Genomic DNA, 17,775 nt, shown 5'->3' with positions numbered 1-17,775 from the left:
TACCTTAACTATCTCTCCAATCTACAAAATTTTATTTACTTTTTAATTTATTTTACATTTTATTTTTATAAAGTTGTTCACAATAATTCATTACACTTAATATTTCATTACACCACCATTGCACTGTCCGACCGACCACCATATTTTGAATATTTCCACTCCAAATCCCAAACCATGTCCCCCCAAAACAGAACTGAAACAATTAATTTTGCATTGATTGTTATGAATATTCTGCTAAAAATAGTCCAATAAAGTTTCCTTGACGAAGGTGTGTGAAGATTGTTGTATTTCATCCTGCAGCCATTAAGCCCTTGTATGTGCTACTCTTGGTACATCAGTAGTGTAGAGTATGACAGGCAGCCGCACGCTCTAGGAATTCTAAAATTTAGAATGATTATACAGCAGATTCACTCATGGGTGAGGCTTGTTCGAGCCTGTGGAGAGCAGCCGTGAGCATGGCGGTGATTGAGTTCTGGAGATTTTAGGCTGCCGGGGCTCTGTTGGGGTGGGGAGGGAAACTCACCTGCCCCCCTCTGAGTTGCCCCTGTGAAGATAGCCTGGCTTGGGATCTGGACATTCTACAAAATTTATTTTAAAACACAAAAGTTTTAAAAATGTGCAACCCCATCTGGGTCACAACCCATTTGTAAGAAATGAGAGATGAGTACACCAGGGGTTTTGTATCTTCCCATACTTGGTGTGCTGGGACTTTTGGGTTTTGGTTTGTGTTTCTCTAGTGAGGTATGTGCTCATTTACTGTCTGTATGTGTTCTCTTCTGTATGGAGGAGTTTATATGCATTGTTGGGTAGGTTGCTTACTTATTGTATTTTGAGAGTTCTTTATATATATATATATATATATATATATATATATATATATATAGGATATGTCTTTTATCAGATATATCAGTTGTAAGTATTTCTCTATCTCTCTTTTTCATCTTTTTCCCTGTCACCCTTGATAAGGATTTGACATGGTTTTTGATGTTGCTGGGGGACCATACTATGCCTGGAGCTCCCTCATGCAAAGCATACAGAGAGTTTGGGCTATATCCAGTGGTGCTCAGGAATTACTTTTAGCTCTGCACTCAGGCAGGATTCAGCCCTGGCAGTGCTTGGGGGACCACATATAGTGTCAGGGATCAAATTGGGTTGGCCAAGTGCAAGGCAAGAACTTTAACCCTTGTACTTTCCTGCCCCCAGTCTCTTTTCTCACATTTTCCTTTGTGTCTTTGCAGATCAGAACTTTTACATTTTGATGAAGTCTGAATTATCATTTTATTCTTTATATATTATATTTTTGATGTTGTGTCTAAGAAATCTTTGCTTTACTTAGAATCGCAAATAGTATATAAAGAAGTATAACACTATAAGGTTTTTTGATTTACATTTAGGGCCATCTACTTTGAGTTACTTTTTGTTTGTGGGGTACACAGTCTGCGCTGGAGTTCACTCAACCTCCATGGAAATGCTTGGCAATTTCTAGAGATAAGATGGTCTCTGGAAACAATGTCTTCAGCAAGGTGTTTGCTATTGGCTTCCAGTGGGTCAAGGCCAAGAGTGCCGTTCAGATCCTACAAGGAGCAGGAGAGATGCTCTCAACAAAGAATCATTCAGACAAAATGTTGATGGTGCCAAGACTGAGAAACTTGGGTTACAGGTTTATCAATTTCAATGACCTCAATATAGACAGTTACTGGGCTCTTGGATTGTTATTCTTTGTTGGTTTTCTCTTCAATTGATGTTCCTCTGATTCTTTTAAAAAGTATTTCCTTCTATTCATTTTGGGCTTGATTTACTCTTCTAGTTTCTTTAAATAATTGATTTATGACTTTTATTTTCTAATATACGTTTAGTACTCTAGAATGATACTGTTTTTATTGAATTTAAAAGTTTGCTCGAGCAGGCACCAGAAACGTTTCCATTGTGAAACTTGTTGTTACTGTTTTCGGCATATCAAATATGCCATAGGCAGCTTGCCAGGCTCTGCCATGCGGGTGGGATACTCTCAGTAGCTTGCCAGGCTCTCTGAAAGGGATGGAGGAATTGAACCCGGGTGAGACAAATCGATGAACAATGGGACAACAGTGCTAAAGTGCTACAGTGAGTTTAAAATACATATTTTGACCACACCCAGTAGTGCTTAGGGGTTCTTCCTGGCTTTGTACTTAGGAGTGACCCATGGTGGTGCCCTATGGACCATATTGCAGTATTGGGGATCAAATTGGGGTCAGTTGTTTGGAAGGCAAGGGCTTTACCTTCCATACTTGCCCTCTGGCTCCACATTTCACTTCTTTGAACAGTCACTATCTTTTAAAGAGACCCAAACAATAATAAAGAACATGTATTTAACTCCTAAATTATATAAATATAAGTTATATCTTTTATTTCACTTTATTATATTAACTTTTTTACTTTTTCAAATGCAAACAAAACTCATACATATTGAAGTTATAGGATTCTTATATATACATATATGTATAAATATACTTATTCTCACTTGCAAAGTTAGAATAAATCTTAAGTGAAATTCAGAATATAGTTTCTTTTTCAGTTTTTGAAAATCATGCTCAGTGGTGCTCAGAGAACCATGCAGCACTGAGTATTGAACCTGGACCTCGTACCCATGACACTTACATTCAAACCATCTGCTTAACCCTTTGAGCTGGCACTCTGCTCTCATGTAGTTTGTTTCCTGTTTTACTTGAGGCCACACCCATTTGTGCCCAGGGCTCACTTCTGGCTCTAAATTCTGGGATCACTCCTGGCAAAGCTTGAAGACCATATATGGTAACAGGTCAGCTGGGGGCAAGACAAGTGCTTTAACCCCTATATTATCTCTCTGGCCTCAGAATCTTATTACAGCACCAGTTCTCTTTATGACAGCTCAGTGGATTTACTTTAAGAAAATAGGACCTCAAAGATTGTACAGGGGTTAAGGCAAGCAGCCAACACCACTTCGATCCCTGGCACAGCATATGATCCCCCAAAACACTGCCAAGAGTGATCCCTGAGCATAGAGCCAGAAATTAAGTCCTGACCACTGCCAACTGTGCCAGGGATCGAAGTGGTGTTGGCTGCTTGCCTTAACCCCTGTACAGTCTTTGAGGTCCTATTTTCTTAAAGTAAATCCACTGAGCTGTCATAAAGGGAACTGGTGCTGTAATAAGATTCTGAGGCCAGAGAGATAATATAGGGATTAAAGCACTTGTCTTGCCCACAGCTGACCTGTTACCATATATGGTCTTCAAGCTTTGCCAGGAGTGATCCCAGAATTTAGAGCCAGAAGTGAGCCCTGGACACAAATGGGTGTGGCCTCTGAATAAAAGAACAAAACACAAAACAAAGAAGGAAAGAGAGATGAAAGAAAGGAAGATGGAGTCTTTAGATAGTGCAGGTTCTGCAACCCTTAGAACACCTGGGCATGGGGCTGGAGTCACAGGGTGGCGAGTAAGGCACTTTCCTTGCAGGTGATGGACCTGCGTTCAATTCCCATCATCCCATATGGTCCCCTGAGCATCACCAGCAGTAATTCCTGAGTGCAAAGTCAGAAATAACCTCGGAGCATTGCTGGGTGTGGCCCCCAAACAAAGCTAAAACAAAACAAAGAACACCTTGACTAGAGCCCTTTTCAGGCAGACCCTGATTAGAGAGCAGAATGGGTGGGTGGAATAAGGAATGAATCTGCCTGTATAAACATTTTCCAGACCCTCAGAGACTCTGAAAGATGAGTCTGAAAACATTTCTTTCTTTCTTTTTTTTTTTTTTTGATAGTGAGAAAAACACTTGGTTGCGCACTTTAGAAATAGTACAGGGATTTAGGTACATGCCTTGTATACCGCCAGTTCTGTTTCTGTTCCTGGCATTCCATATGGTTCCCTGAACACAGAACCAGAGGTGATCCCTGGTCTGCCTCAGGGTATGGCCCAACACCCTCCTCTCCACTGCGCACACAAACACACAAGAAAGGTAAAAGGGGAAAATAAAAAACAACATGATTGTAGTGCTTTAGGTTGAAGCTACACATTGACACAGTGAGCCTTAGATAACAAACCTTTTTATCAGTGACCATGATTTGTTGTTGTTTTGTTTTGGGGCCATACCCAGGTGATACTCAGGGCTGACTCCTGGCTCTGCACTCAGGGATCACTCCTGGCAGTGCTCTAGGGACCATATGGGATGCCAGGGATTGAACCTGGGTGAGACGCCTGTGAGGCAGGCACCCTGCCAGCCTTACTCTCATTCCAATCCCCTATCAGTGATCATGTTTGATCAAAAACTTCAGCCTACGCTGCAGTTCTGGATCTGTCTAGACTTCAGTATAAACCTGTTTTTGTTCCAGCTCTCTTTTCATTTCTCTTTAGTACTCCTCCCTGTCTGGATATGTAAATGTTCCCCTATTCTGACTGTTAATACATTGAGACAAATACCTGTGAATGGAAGAAATTCCATTTACTCAACAAATTAATTTGCTTAGCAAATCTTTATCGATTCTGGCACATTGGTGACAGTCTAATTCCCTTGTTCGAAAGCCACTGGTCTAGTAGGCAAAAGGTTACAGAAGAGCTGGCAGACCTGCAGCAGATCACCCCAGGGAAGGCCTAACTGGGGGAAAGTGGAGTTTCCCCAGAGCACTGATTCTCAGAACACATCCTCAGTGCAGCTAGGGAGAGTTCAGGAAGGAATACACCTGCCTTGCATGCAGCCGTAATGACTGCAATCCTGGTTTGAATTCCCAGCACCACATTTGGTCCCCTGACACCTCCAATGGTCACTCCTGAGCAGAGAGTCAGGGATAGCCCCTGAGCAACTCAGGGTGTGACCCTGACCTTCCCTCTCCCCCAAGACTAACAACATCAAAACTACTGAGGCAGAGACTTGGAGGGATGGTGCTGGCTGGCACTCACTGCTTAATACACCTGCCAGTGATTGGGGGGGGGGGGAGTGGCAGGGGGAACTGATAGTACAGCGGGTAAGCAGCTGACCCAGTTCTATCCCCAGTATCCCATATCATCCCATAAGCACCTCCGGGAGTAGTTTCTGAGTGTAGAATTAGGAGTAACCCCTGAGCACTGCTGGGTGTGGACCCCAAGACATTTTATAAGGTTGGAGTAATAGTACATCAGTTAGGGCACTTGCCTTGCACATGGTCAACCTGGGTTGGATCCCCAGCATCCCAGATGGTCTCCTGAACATGCTAGGGGTGATTCCTGAGCGCAAAGCCAGGAGTGAATCCTGAGCACTCCAGGTGTGGCACAAACACAAAAACTAACAAAAAAAATTCTTTTGGATTTTCACTCTGCTCCCCCTCCGCCCCACCTCCCCCCCCAAAGAAATTCTACATGCTTCAGACTGTGAATCACTGATGTAGAAGATTAGATGATCTCAGATTTTTATCAGCTCTCGTATTCTATGAATACGTTTTAGAAATGTGTTATTTACTCCATTGTATTTTATGAGCAGCTTTGGCACTAATGAAGTGTCAAGTAAAACATTGATGGCCATATGGATGAGACAGAAATTCAGAATGGTAACGTGCTGCCTGACAGAAGGTTAGTAGTAGACTAGATTTTAAAAGGCTGTATGTTGAAACATTTCTAATGTATTCAAAAGCATATATAATAGCAACATGAACCTCTGCAGAACTATCAATGATTGTCAGTTCTCATCAAATCCTGCCCACCTGGTTTTACCTATTCTCCTAATCCCTCTCACCCTCGTACTGCATTATTTTGAAGTATTGTCCACACAGGAAAGCACTTTATCTATCACTTGTATCACTTGTCATCCCATTGTTCGGCGATTTGTTCAAGTGGGCGCCAGTAACATCTCCATTCGTCCCTATCGCATGCTAGTGTAGCCCAATGGTGTCTGCTCCAGGAACATGAAGGTTCCTCTATAAATAATTCTATAAATTTCATCTATAAATAAATTTTAAGTTATTTGAACTATTAAAGTACTAGGATGAAATCACAGCTATTCCTTGACTTTACATTAAAATGTAGATAGAGTGGGGCCAGGGAGATAGTACAGCGGGCATGGTGCTTGTCTTGCATGTACTGGACCAGGTTCAGTCCCCTGGATCCCATATTGTCCCCAGAACCTGCCAGGGGTGATTCCTGAGTGCAGAGCCAGGAGTAACCCCTAAGTACCAATGGGTGTGGCCCCAAACCAAACCAAAATTGTAAAGTTTATCTAGAATATATTTACACAAATGATCAGTAAAACAAAGCAATCTATGTATATATGTGCATACACATTTGTGTATATATACATATATATGTATGTATGTTTCTACTAGTGTAAAATGAAAGTAAATATACTGGGGGCCAGGCATATGGCTCAATTGGTAGAGCACGTTGCCTTGTGAGGTTCTGGGTTTTATCCCTGGTGCTGCAGGCAGGCCTCCCTAGGACTTCTGAAAGTGGCCCCACACAATCAAAAAAAAAATACACCAGTTATGACACTAACTAGTTTACTAAGATATGTACTCATCATTATGAGCAACATATAGATTATAATTATAGAAAATATTCCAGGTAGTGAGAAAGAATATATATCCATGTGATGCCAAAATGAAAATACTGTGTTTGGAGGAGAAACTTTAATTTTAAAGGTGGGCTTTTGATTCTTACAATTTTGTGATATTCTAAGAAGACTTTGTACCTTTCCTTCCTTCCTTCTTTCCTTCCATCCATCACACCTGGCAGTGCTCAGGGCTTCTTGCTCTGCACTCAGGTATCCCTACTGGTGGTACTTGGGGGACCAGATAGGTTGCTGTGTGCAAGGCAAGTGCCCCACCTATTATCTCTTAGTCCTAGTTTTACACATTTCTAAGTAAATTTTAATATATTTAAATGAAAGATTCTCAGTCAGCAATTACGTTGACTCATTGGAAAGAAAATGTATCTTTTTTAAAAAAGGATAAAACCATCTTTCAAAATATGCTCATCTTAGAGTCTTTATCAAGATGCAGTCTTTATCAAGATTAGAGATAATCTAATTAGGCAGAGCTCAGTCTATGAGGTAGGTTATGTGTGGAGGAAGGGCACAGAGTTGTTTACAGACACGCAAAACCTATTTTCTTCCATTCTGATTTGGGATTACAAATTGTGATATCTCAAGGAATATACAATTGGATTATGGCTAAGATCTTTATGCTTTTGCTTCTGTGTGCTACATTAATGGATCATTCCATAGGAATGAGATACTTTTCAATTAAAATGCTAATTACTTAATAATCTTTTTATCTTAAGTCATTTGCAACTAATAAATAAAGCTGTTTCAGACTGTCCTCTACCCCTTCAAAGCAAAGCAAAACAAAACCTCACAATTGCAGACTGGTAGGTTAGAGTGGGTATGTGATAGGTATTTGATAGAATAATGCAAGGAGAGCTTTTAGTTCAAAATTTTGAGCTGAGTCAGAAAGATATAAAAATGAAATGACTTATAAATTTGGTTTATAAAAGGGTTAAAGATGTGTTTTATTATTCAAACTTATATGCAAATAATAGGTTACTAGCATTAGCCTTTGAAACTCCTTTGTAGTCACTCATCTGATGACATGAGTAAGAAATTTTTCTTTGTTAATAGGCCTTTGTTTAAAAGAAAGTCTGTTACCTTTGTAGTCTTTGTGCTTCTTTTTTTCATTATAGGAAGCTTGAAGTCAGCTGGGTAATAATTAATTTTATGAATAGTGTTTAGTCCAGAGTGGATATGATTTTCTTCGGAGCTGCGTGAAGAGGCGCTCCTGAAGGTTTGTAAGTGCAGGTTGATGGTTTGTTGTAAGACTTTTGTTGCAGAAGGGTTTTGAGGCTTGGAAGGGAAGCATGCTCCATTCATGAGTCATCGTGTTGTCTCACACTTGCCTATGTGTTTTCTTAGCAACTGCTGCTGGTTGCAGGTTTGAGCAGGGAAAGTATGTTTTGAAGTGATCCAGAAGGGAAGGGGAAAAGGAGGGTGGACTGCTTGGATAAAAGGATCAATTGTATAGTGAAGGATGGAAATGATAGATTTCTAGGGCAAGGGAAATGATTCAGAGGGCTGGAACACATGCTTTGCATACGGGTCAATTCCTGACACTGCGTGGTCCCCTGAGCACCCCTGAGGAGCAACCCTGACGTATCAAGCCAGGAGCAGCTCTTGAACTGCCAGGTGTAGCTCGAAACCAAAAACAAACAAATAAACAAACAAGTGAAAAGATAGGAAAAAAAACTGGATCTTTTGTGGTGAGCTTAATATAGGACTTACTCATGTCTCTGTCTACATATATAATGTTTATAATGATAGACACTGGAAACATATGATGCTCTAATGTAATGTTACTAATTAGTAATTCAACCAGTCCCAATTCAATAAATATAAATAAGAAAACAAAAAATGTTGCAAGCTGTTCTTTCAGATTATACTGTTTCAGATTATTCTATTAAATCCTATTATCCTGTGAACCAGATAATACTGTGAAACCATATAAACTTGCTGTTAACATTGTATGTCCCACAAAGAAGGAACGATTATTCTTTTCTTTCTGTCCCTGTTTTGCAAATAACTTTTACCTGCTTTTACCTGTTTTTCAGGGGATGAGGTGAGATGGGAGTAGGAAAGGATAAAGATGAGTGAATCTGGGCCAATGTGGACTTGCATATTTATGCTTTTGGACTAGAACAGAATCAAAATGACCTGGATATGCTTGTAGGGTGAAGTGTAATTTCTGGGGGGGGGTCTTGGTTTTCACTACTAATACTTCTATCTGCACTATCACTGTAGCACTGTCATCCCATTGTTCATCGATTGGCTCGAGGGGGCACCAATAACGTCTCCACTGTGAGACTTGTTGTTCCTGTTTTTGGCATATTGAATATGCCACAGGTAGCTTGCCAGGCTCTGCCGTGCAGGCGAGATACTCTCGGTAGCTTGTTGGGCTCTCCGAGAGGGACAGAGGAATGGAACCTGGGTCGGCCATATGCAAGACAAACACCCTACCCACTGTGCTATCGCTCCAGTCCCATTATAGTCATTACATTAGGAATTCATGTGCACCAATAAACTACAAGTGAAGTTTAGAAGTAGCTGTGATATGTTTTAATGGCTAAGCGCATAGCTTCTGAATCATCTTGCTCCAAATTCTGAACTTACCACATACAAGTGTTGTCTTTTGGGAGAATCTCGGAGCAGTTTTCTTATCTGAAAAGTGGATACCACCTTCTTTCTAGGAGTATTCAGAGTATTACTGAGATGATATATACATGGACAGTTCAGTACCTATAGTGACAGGAGCAAATGTTAGTGATTGCATTCAACTCAAGGATGTGGGCAAGCAGTGGGTGTGTGATGGTGTTTTAGGCCAATCAGAAATGAACCAAAAGTGGCCTCTGACTCAAGCAGAGGAAGAGAGAGTCCTATAAGCAGATAGCTCTAGTAATCCAGATTGAAATAAATGCCAACTGAAGTGCAAAGGAAGTACTGCAAGTGCATAAAACTCCCCAAAATGCCAGCTTTGGGAAAGTGAGGGGCAGTTTTATTGAATGTTGACATTTGAGCTGGGCCTTGAATGATGAATTGGGCTTGCAGGGGGCCAGGGGGAGAAGGGAGGAGAGTAGATTGCAGGCTGAAGAGTCACACAGACAAAGGACCAGGCTCTTGGCCTGGCTCATGGTGGGAGAGAAATCTGAGTACCTGATTTGGGAGTAGATCATGGAGAGTTTTGCATGTAGAAGTGTTTGGGTTATTTTCTTGTCAGTGAGGAATTGGAGCAGGTGTTTGATGTGTTTTGAAGGATGTCTTGAAGAGGTCTGGTGTCCAGTTATTAGAATGTTTTTAGAAATCTAGATGATTGATGAAATACAGAGAATTGAGTAAGAGGGAATGAAAAGGAGGTGGAAGGGAGATGATTTTAAATGAGGTTCCCTGGGAGTCAATGCAGGAGGCGAAGGTGTGGGAGAACACAGATGGTGTGGCAGTGCCGGACTAATTAATGGGTCTTTTGAGCTCTCAGATCAGTGAGCATCTATCTGGCAGCTAGAAATTCAGTTCTGCAAGAAGGAAGCTACCACTTATTATGTACCTATTGTATTTTTATATTTTATGCTAAATATCACTGTATCACTGTCACTGTCATCGATTGGCTCGAGTGGGCACCAGTAACGTCTCCATTGTGAGACTTGTTGTTACTGTTTTTGGCATATAGAATACACCACGGGTAGCTTGCCGGGTTCTCTGAGAGGCTAAATATATGTAAAAAGTATTATTAGATGTGTTTGCTTTGGGTTGGGGCTCCCAACCGACTGTCAGGAAACCTAGTGTTCTCTCTTGGTCATTCTTGGCTTACAAGGCTGGCCCTTCAATATGGGGGCCTGAAGATATCTGCAGGGCTAGGGAGTCCTCACTGGTGCTGGGGGGACTCTGGGGGTACACTTTGATGGTTCTGATTCAAAGGATCAAATCAGGGCTGATTGACTGCATGTGCCTTAACCAACCTTAACTGTGTTACTTAAAATTCACAGTTAAAAAATTGTTCATGATTGGGTTTCAGTCATTCAATGTTCCATCACCGTTCCCTTTACCCGTGTACATTTCCCAGGACCAATGTCCTCAGTTTCCTCCTGCCTCCCTACCCCCAGCCTACTTATTATAGTTTGCAACACAGGTACTGAAAGGTTATCATGCTTGTCTCTTTACCTACTTCAGCACTCAGTTCTTGTCCAGAGTGATCATTTCCAATAACTATCTTTGTCATAGTGGTCCCTGCTCTATCCTAGCTGCCTTCCTTCCATTACCACTTGTGGCAAATTTCCAACTATGGACCATTTCTCCTGGTCCTTTTATCTACTATGCTGGGGTATTAGTCTCATAGTATTTTTTTTTTATATCCCACAAATGAGCCTAGTCATTCTATGTCTGTCCCTCTCCTTCTGAGTCATTTTACTCAGTGTGATACTTTCCATGTCCATGCACTAAATGATATTTTTTTTATCCACTAAGAAATAGACTCGGAAGACACTTAATTTTATTGAAGCCTTCATTAATTTCAAAGCACTTCTCACTTTCAGTTTTCCCTCTTCACACTTTGGGAGCACAGGAGAGCCAGTTCTAGGAATAGTGAGAACTGGAGGCAGCTGTCCTGGGCTCTTTTCATTGTTTCCACTTTCATATTAGTGTGAAGAGAAGGAAACAACCTCCGACCAGGTGGTTTCTTTTGTTACAGGAGGAGAGTTGAAGGGGTTTCATTCTTGTCTCAGTGCTCAAGTTTCAATCCTCCTGCTCTTTCAGAGCTGCTTGAAGGTTAAACTCCTTTCCCATGTTTTTCTTTGGCTTCTGATGAAATGGAGACTTGTGGGTAGGAATGGGGAAAAGCTTTATCAAGTGGGCCTTGTTTTAGTTGGCTTTAGTTGGAGAGGATGTGAGGGGCAGACAGAATGATGCTCTTTCTCTTAAGTGGCACCTAATGTGTGAGCTGATGAAATGTGTGATCCTGAGGTCAAGCTCATGGATGCAGATCAAACTACAGCTTTGAGGCTTTGAGCATTTCTGAGCAACATTTGTGTTCTTACAGAAATCCAACAGCACACAGGCAGCACCCACATAGAGAGCAAAGCTCTTCCCCGTATTATTTTCACTTTCCATTTCTGCAGGCTCTGTCCTTAGAGATAATCAGTGTGGACGATCATGTTTATCCCTTTTGAATGTTTACACTGTATTTTGGCAGCGGCTAGGCAAAGCAGCTAGAATTTGGACTTTTTTCATTTTTCATTTAGATGTGTGATACAGAGGTTTATTATTGAGGTTTCGTAAATATGTGTTCTTCTTTAAGTGCGTTGTATGAAATCCCATAAACAAGAAGTTTGACTGAAGCTAAATGCTCTGGGATCACTTTTCAAATCAGTGACATACCTCTGGTTAGAATTTGAAGACCTTGAACTGCTCATTTGTTGCTGAACCAGTTCTGTTAGTTAATTTATTACACAAGCTCACCATTTAACTGCAACAGTGGGCAAAACAACATGTTTCATTTCATTTTGTTTTGTTTTTTTTTTGAAGAGGAGAAAGGGCAGAGAATTGAGAATGTAAATTAGCATGGAACTATTTGGCCGCTCTATTAACCTGTTACTTATTTCCTATGGTGAATGCTCAGCCAATTATGTGTTCTAGTAAATTCTCTACAAAATCATGGGATAAGGGAGTAGATTAGAAATACTTTGCCTGCTAGATTTCTTTTAAGGACACGGAGTTTGGAACCTGCATTCTTGCCAACACCTTACTGTGTGGTCCTGGACTCGCTACTTGACTGGTTCAATTTCCTAAATAAAGTAGGTAGTAGCTGTCTTACTGAGTTGGGATCAATAAACAGACATAAACTCTTTGGCACAAATTACTCCATGCAGGAACTGGAGTACAGTGGGTAGGGTGCTTGCTCTGTACACGGCTAACTGATTTGATCCCTGGCACCCCATATAATATCCTGAGCACTGCCAGGAGCACAGAGCCAAGAGTAAGCCCTGAGCACTGCTGGGTTTGCTCACACCCCCCCACCAAAAAAAAAAAACCCAACAAACCCTAAAACAACCTATCCCTCCAAACCCCAAAACTACTCCCTACATACAAATTTTTATTCTTGTTATTATTATCAAATAGAGAACCTGTAACTTTTGTCATCCATGTAAGGGAAATTTACCTGTTCTTTCAAGCTATAACAAGGACCACATCATGATATTTCACTTTCATTGAACCATAGATTGTCTGAGGGAATGTGTAAATATTAGATTGGCATTTTAAACAGATAACTATCTGAACACCTTTGTTACTTGGCCAGTTCTTAAATTAAAATAATGCTAGAGTTTCAACCAAGGGATTACATGGATATTTTCTCTTGTCTTAGTCATCCTACTTATCAAGGTCCTTCAGTGATTCGATTTTTGATTTACTAAGAAAAATATTGATCACTACCTTAGATGCTTTGGGGGGAATATTCTAATTGCTAATGAAAAGAAAGTATTTGGTGATTCTTTTTGAGTTTTATATTAACTTTTTGTCGTTTAGGAACTGGCAGGGTCGGGAATATTTCCATAGAAAAGGCTTTGAGTTAAGGAAAAAAATATATTTTTTGAACATGGAAGCTGTAGTCTGGAAGTTTTATGAAAAGCCAAGAATTTTGTAGAGGCTGGAGAGACAATGCAGGGTTACCTTGTGTGTAGCCAACCCAAGTTCAATACCTGGCACTATATATACGGCTTCCCAAGCACTGCTAAGAGTGATCCCTGAGCACAGAGCCAGGAGTAACCCTGAATACTGCTGAGTATGACCCCCAAAGACCCTCCCACCCCTAGCCCCATTAGTTGTGACTTGTGGGGCTGGAAAGACAGCTAAGTCAGCCGGAATGCTTACTTTGCATGTGAGAGTCTGGGGTTCTATCCCTGACACAACATGGTCCCCTGAGCACAGAGTTTGGAGTTGCCCAAGCACCACCAGGTGTAGTTCAAAAACATCAGCAACAAAAATGAATTTTGTAATTTGAAATATTGGAGATAAGCAATTAGAAAAACTTTGGAAATGGAGTGGGTAGGATTCAATCCCTGAGCATCCCAGATGGTCCCCCAAGCACCAACAGGAGTGGTTCCTGAGTGCAGTCAGGAATAGCTCCAGAGCATTGCTGGGTTTGACCCAAAAGTAAGTAAAAAAAAAAAAAAAAGGAATTAGAAAAATTTTTTGTTTTTGGAAGTTTATCTTTAAAGGGAGGTACATTGTTTTGGAATATTTTAGTTTTGGGACCGCACCCTGTGATATTCAGGGCCTTATTTTTGCTTGGTACTTGAGTGGATCATGCAGTCTGGGCCTTGAACCCTGACTTCTCTATGCAAAGCCTGCACCCAGCCCATTCAGCTATTTCTTTGACCCTAGATATTCATATGTATGGAGTAGCTTGAGGGTTTAGAAGGAGAGGTTGTTTTAGGGTTTTGGGGTGGGCCAAACCCAGCAGTGCTCTTGGCTCTGTGCTCAGGAATCACTCCTGGCAGTGCTCAGGAGATTATATGAGGTGCCAGGGATCAAGGTATACCAAAGTAAAAGTAATCTCAGAAATAGCCAAATTTCTCGTGGAGTTCCTGCTCATGTTGTAACTAATAACAAAGATAATTTAGTGTGCAATGAAGGGCGTTCTAGTCAGTCTTTCCCTGAAATACTGTGACCTCCTATCAGAGTTGTGTCCACAGAACTGGCTAATATGTATCTTTAGGAAAGACTCAGAAACAAATTATTCTGGTTGTTTCTTTTCAAGTGAGAAACTTCTGCCGGGGTGAGCCATAAAATGGAAACAAGTTTGCAATCTCTCAAGCTAGACTCAAGGGAAGATGTCATGGTCTTGAGATTCTGCTGTTTGAGAAATTTAATCAGTGTTTCAGAGAAACCCACTGTTTCCTTTCGGTAGTTGCTTGGTCCAACAGCTTTGCGTGTTGTTTTTTTGTGTTTGCCTCCCAAGCAGTGCTGGAGGCCATCAGGACCACACCTGGGGTGCTCAGGATCTGTGCTGGACATTGAACCATGGGCTTCTCCTGCATACCAGACATGTGCTCAGTTTGTTGAATTATTATTCCAACAAGTTTGTTTTTTTGGACTATACCTGGTGGTGCTTGGGACTTACTCCTGACACAGTGCTCAGGGATCACTCCTAGCTGGGCTGAGGGGACCATATCGGGTATCTGGATTGAACCTGGGTTGACCAAACACCCTATCCATTGTACTTTCACTTCAGCCCTCCCCAACAAGTTTGAAATAAATGAATATTTCTTTTCCTTCCTTCTTCCTTTCTTCCTTCCTTTCCTTCCTTCCTTCCTTCCTTCCTTCCTTCCTTCCTTCCTTCCTTCCTTTCTTTCTTTCTTTCTTTCTTTCTTTCTTTCTTTCTTTCTTTCTTTCTTTCTTTCTTTCTTTCTTTCTTTCTTTCTTTCTTTCTTTCGTCACATCCGGCGATGCACAGGGGTTACTCCTGGCTCTGCACTCAGGAATCACCCCTGGCGGTTCTCAGGGGACTATATGGGATGCTGGCAATTGAACCCGGGTCAGTCGCGTGCAAGGCAAATGCCCTATCTGCTGTACTATCACTCTAGCCCCTGTTTCTTAAATAATTATACTGCTTGCTGACTCCATAGAAGAACAATTTCTGAATTATACAAGTTTGGGGCCTTTTTGAGGAAGGGGTTTGTTTTGAGCTATATCTGTCTGTGTTTAAGGCTTGGGGTACTATATTTAGTGTTGCAGATCAAACCCAGATCAGTCACGTGTAAGGCAAGTGCTTTAACTTCTGCATTGGTTCTCTGGCCCTCCAGGTTAATTTTGTAGCTCTTTCCCCCCACCCCCCTCATTAACCAGTCATGCTAAGGTTTAAAGGTTAGATAGATTTTGTGTCAGATAAGTATAGAATCTCCTGCCCCCACACCAGGTTTTCTTCACTGGGGCCCCCTCAGAGAGGGGAGGGTTGAGTTTCCTTCCCCACCCCAAGCAGAGGCCCAGCAGCTGAAAACCTCTAGAACCCAGCCACAGCCATGCTCAAGGCCACTGTCCAGACCCTCGGACGAACCTCACCCGTGAAGGAACTGGCAGAGGAACCCAGGTATATTGTACCCATGGCTGAGATCTCCAAGTCTGCTTGGATTGGGACTGGGCCTCCTTCACCCAGATCCCCAGTTTTCCAGTAGCTTGGAGTCACACCCACAAACTGCCCCCTGGTGCCATGTAATCTCATCAACAACCAAGATTCAGAGACTATAAAACAAAGCTCCCGGAAGAGAGGGATGCAATTTTTCCTGGAGCATGTGGCTGCATTTGCGGCTGTGCAACATTTATTATTTTTTCCCTGCATGACAGAGCCTGGCAAGCTACCTGTGACATATTTGATATGCCAAAAACAATAACAACAACATGCTCTTTATGCTCCTGGAGTGAGCAGACGCCATCAGGCTACACTAGCACATGACAGGGACAAATGAAGACATTATTAATGCTTGTTCGAGCAAATCATGAACAGAGGGATGACAGGGATACCCTCCATCCCCCTCATTAACCAGTCATGCTAAGACTTAAAGGTTAGATAGGCTTTGTGTCATATAAGTACTTAGAAATTCCCATTTTACAGGCTGGAGCAATAGTACAGTGGGTGGGCACTTGCCTTGATCAAGGCCTTCTTTCTCTTCATCTCTGCCATCTCATATGGTCCCCAGAGGTCCAAAAGGAGTGATCCCCGAGCACTGAGCACCATCAGGTGTGCCCCCTCGCCCCAAAAAACACACACACACACATAAATAAATTTCTATTTAACAGCTTGGTTGAACTGTAAAAGATTTTTAGGGGGAATAAAAAGTTAAAAGAGAAGCAGAAATTCAAAAAGGACACAAAGGACTATTGATTTGGGGGAGACTTTAAAAATTTCTTCTCAAATAATTTCTGTAAAATTTGATTGTGAAGTGTCATTAAAAACTACTCATGACACTTTTTCTTAAATGAGTTTATGAACCAGAATTTGTGAGAGAGACCTTAAAGTCTACTACGATTTACTTTGTGCTCTTTGCTAGTCTTGGTAAATTATTAAAGGAAATTGGATAGTAGGAATGCAGAGGAAGGAACTTTTCTGTAAGACTAGTTCCTGTAACCTTGCGGTTGGGGTTCCATCGTCCCTCCAAGGGTCTGTCAAATGAGAGACCTGGTGAAAGGTCGGGTCAAGAAAGAAGTTGATGGGCAATGTGCCAGCAAGCTGGAAGATGGATAACTCATGTCCTCAAAGTAGCCTCTGGCCTTTTTTTTTTTTTTCACGGAAGTCAATGCGTTTATTGGACGTGGGGCGAGGAGGTAGCCTGGGGGGCTGTGTGGAACTGCATAGAGGCTCTGACCTGGATGCCATGGGAACGAAGAGGCGGAGGGGCCAGTGGGTGAGGAGGAACAAGGAGTGGGGTTTCATTCCGAACATGTTGGGCCTGAGGTGCCCGTGAAATACCTGGTGCCAGCCAAGAAACAGGTTTTTTTTGTGTTTTGTTTTAATTTTTTGCTACATCTCTCAGTGTTCAGGACTTACTCCTAGCTCTGTGCTCAGGGATCACCCCTAGCAGTGCTCCCAGTATCATTATGTATGTGGTGCTGGGGATTGAACTCGAATCAGCCATGTGGAAGGCAGGCACCCTATCTTTCCTCTGTGCTGTCGCTCTGGCCTCTTAACCAAGAAGCATGTTTTCTATAAAAGGAGAGAATAGGGCTGTGCTTTAGAAAAGGCCTTTGGGCACCAGAACAAACCATACAATCCCCTGGGGCTTGGTCCTGGGAGGCGTCTTGTCTTATCTGCAAGTGAAATGAGGATTTGGCCTGGGGAGAAGGTCCGAGGACAGTTCCTGCCTGGCCCAGGTTCATTCCTTCCCCTTACCCGCATGTTTTTCTCCGTGAGGTAACTGGAGCTCATACTTGCCTGATAGTGGCTCGGATATTCAGGTACTGGAGGGCTGGGGTGCGCTGCTGCTAATCATGGGGTCCCACTTGGCTATACTTGCTGGCTTCCCACTCCTTTCCTTGGGGCGTTCACTCACATTCTGGGGAAACACGCCTGGCTGTGTACTGGCACCGTGCACCGTGTGGCTGCTCCTGGCCCCCAGACAGCAGAGCTGTGCACTTCATGGTGGGCACCTGTGGGGGCCTGGGGAGGCAAGTCCTGTCCCCACACCTATCAGGTAGGCTCTTTTTTTTTTTTTTCATTTTTTTTATCACACCCAGTGATGCACAGGGGTTACTCCTGGCTCTGCACTCTAT

This window comes from Sorex araneus, chromosome 3 (genome assembly GCF_027595985.1).
Source record: "Sorex araneus isolate mSorAra2 chromosome 3, mSorAra2.pri, whole genome shotgun sequence".
Lineage (NCBI taxonomy): Eukaryota > Metazoa > Chordata > Mammalia > Eulipotyphla > Soricidae > Sorex > Sorex araneus.
The sequence above is the reverse complement of the archived record's forward strand: the minus strand, read 5'-3'. Positions refer to the sequence as shown.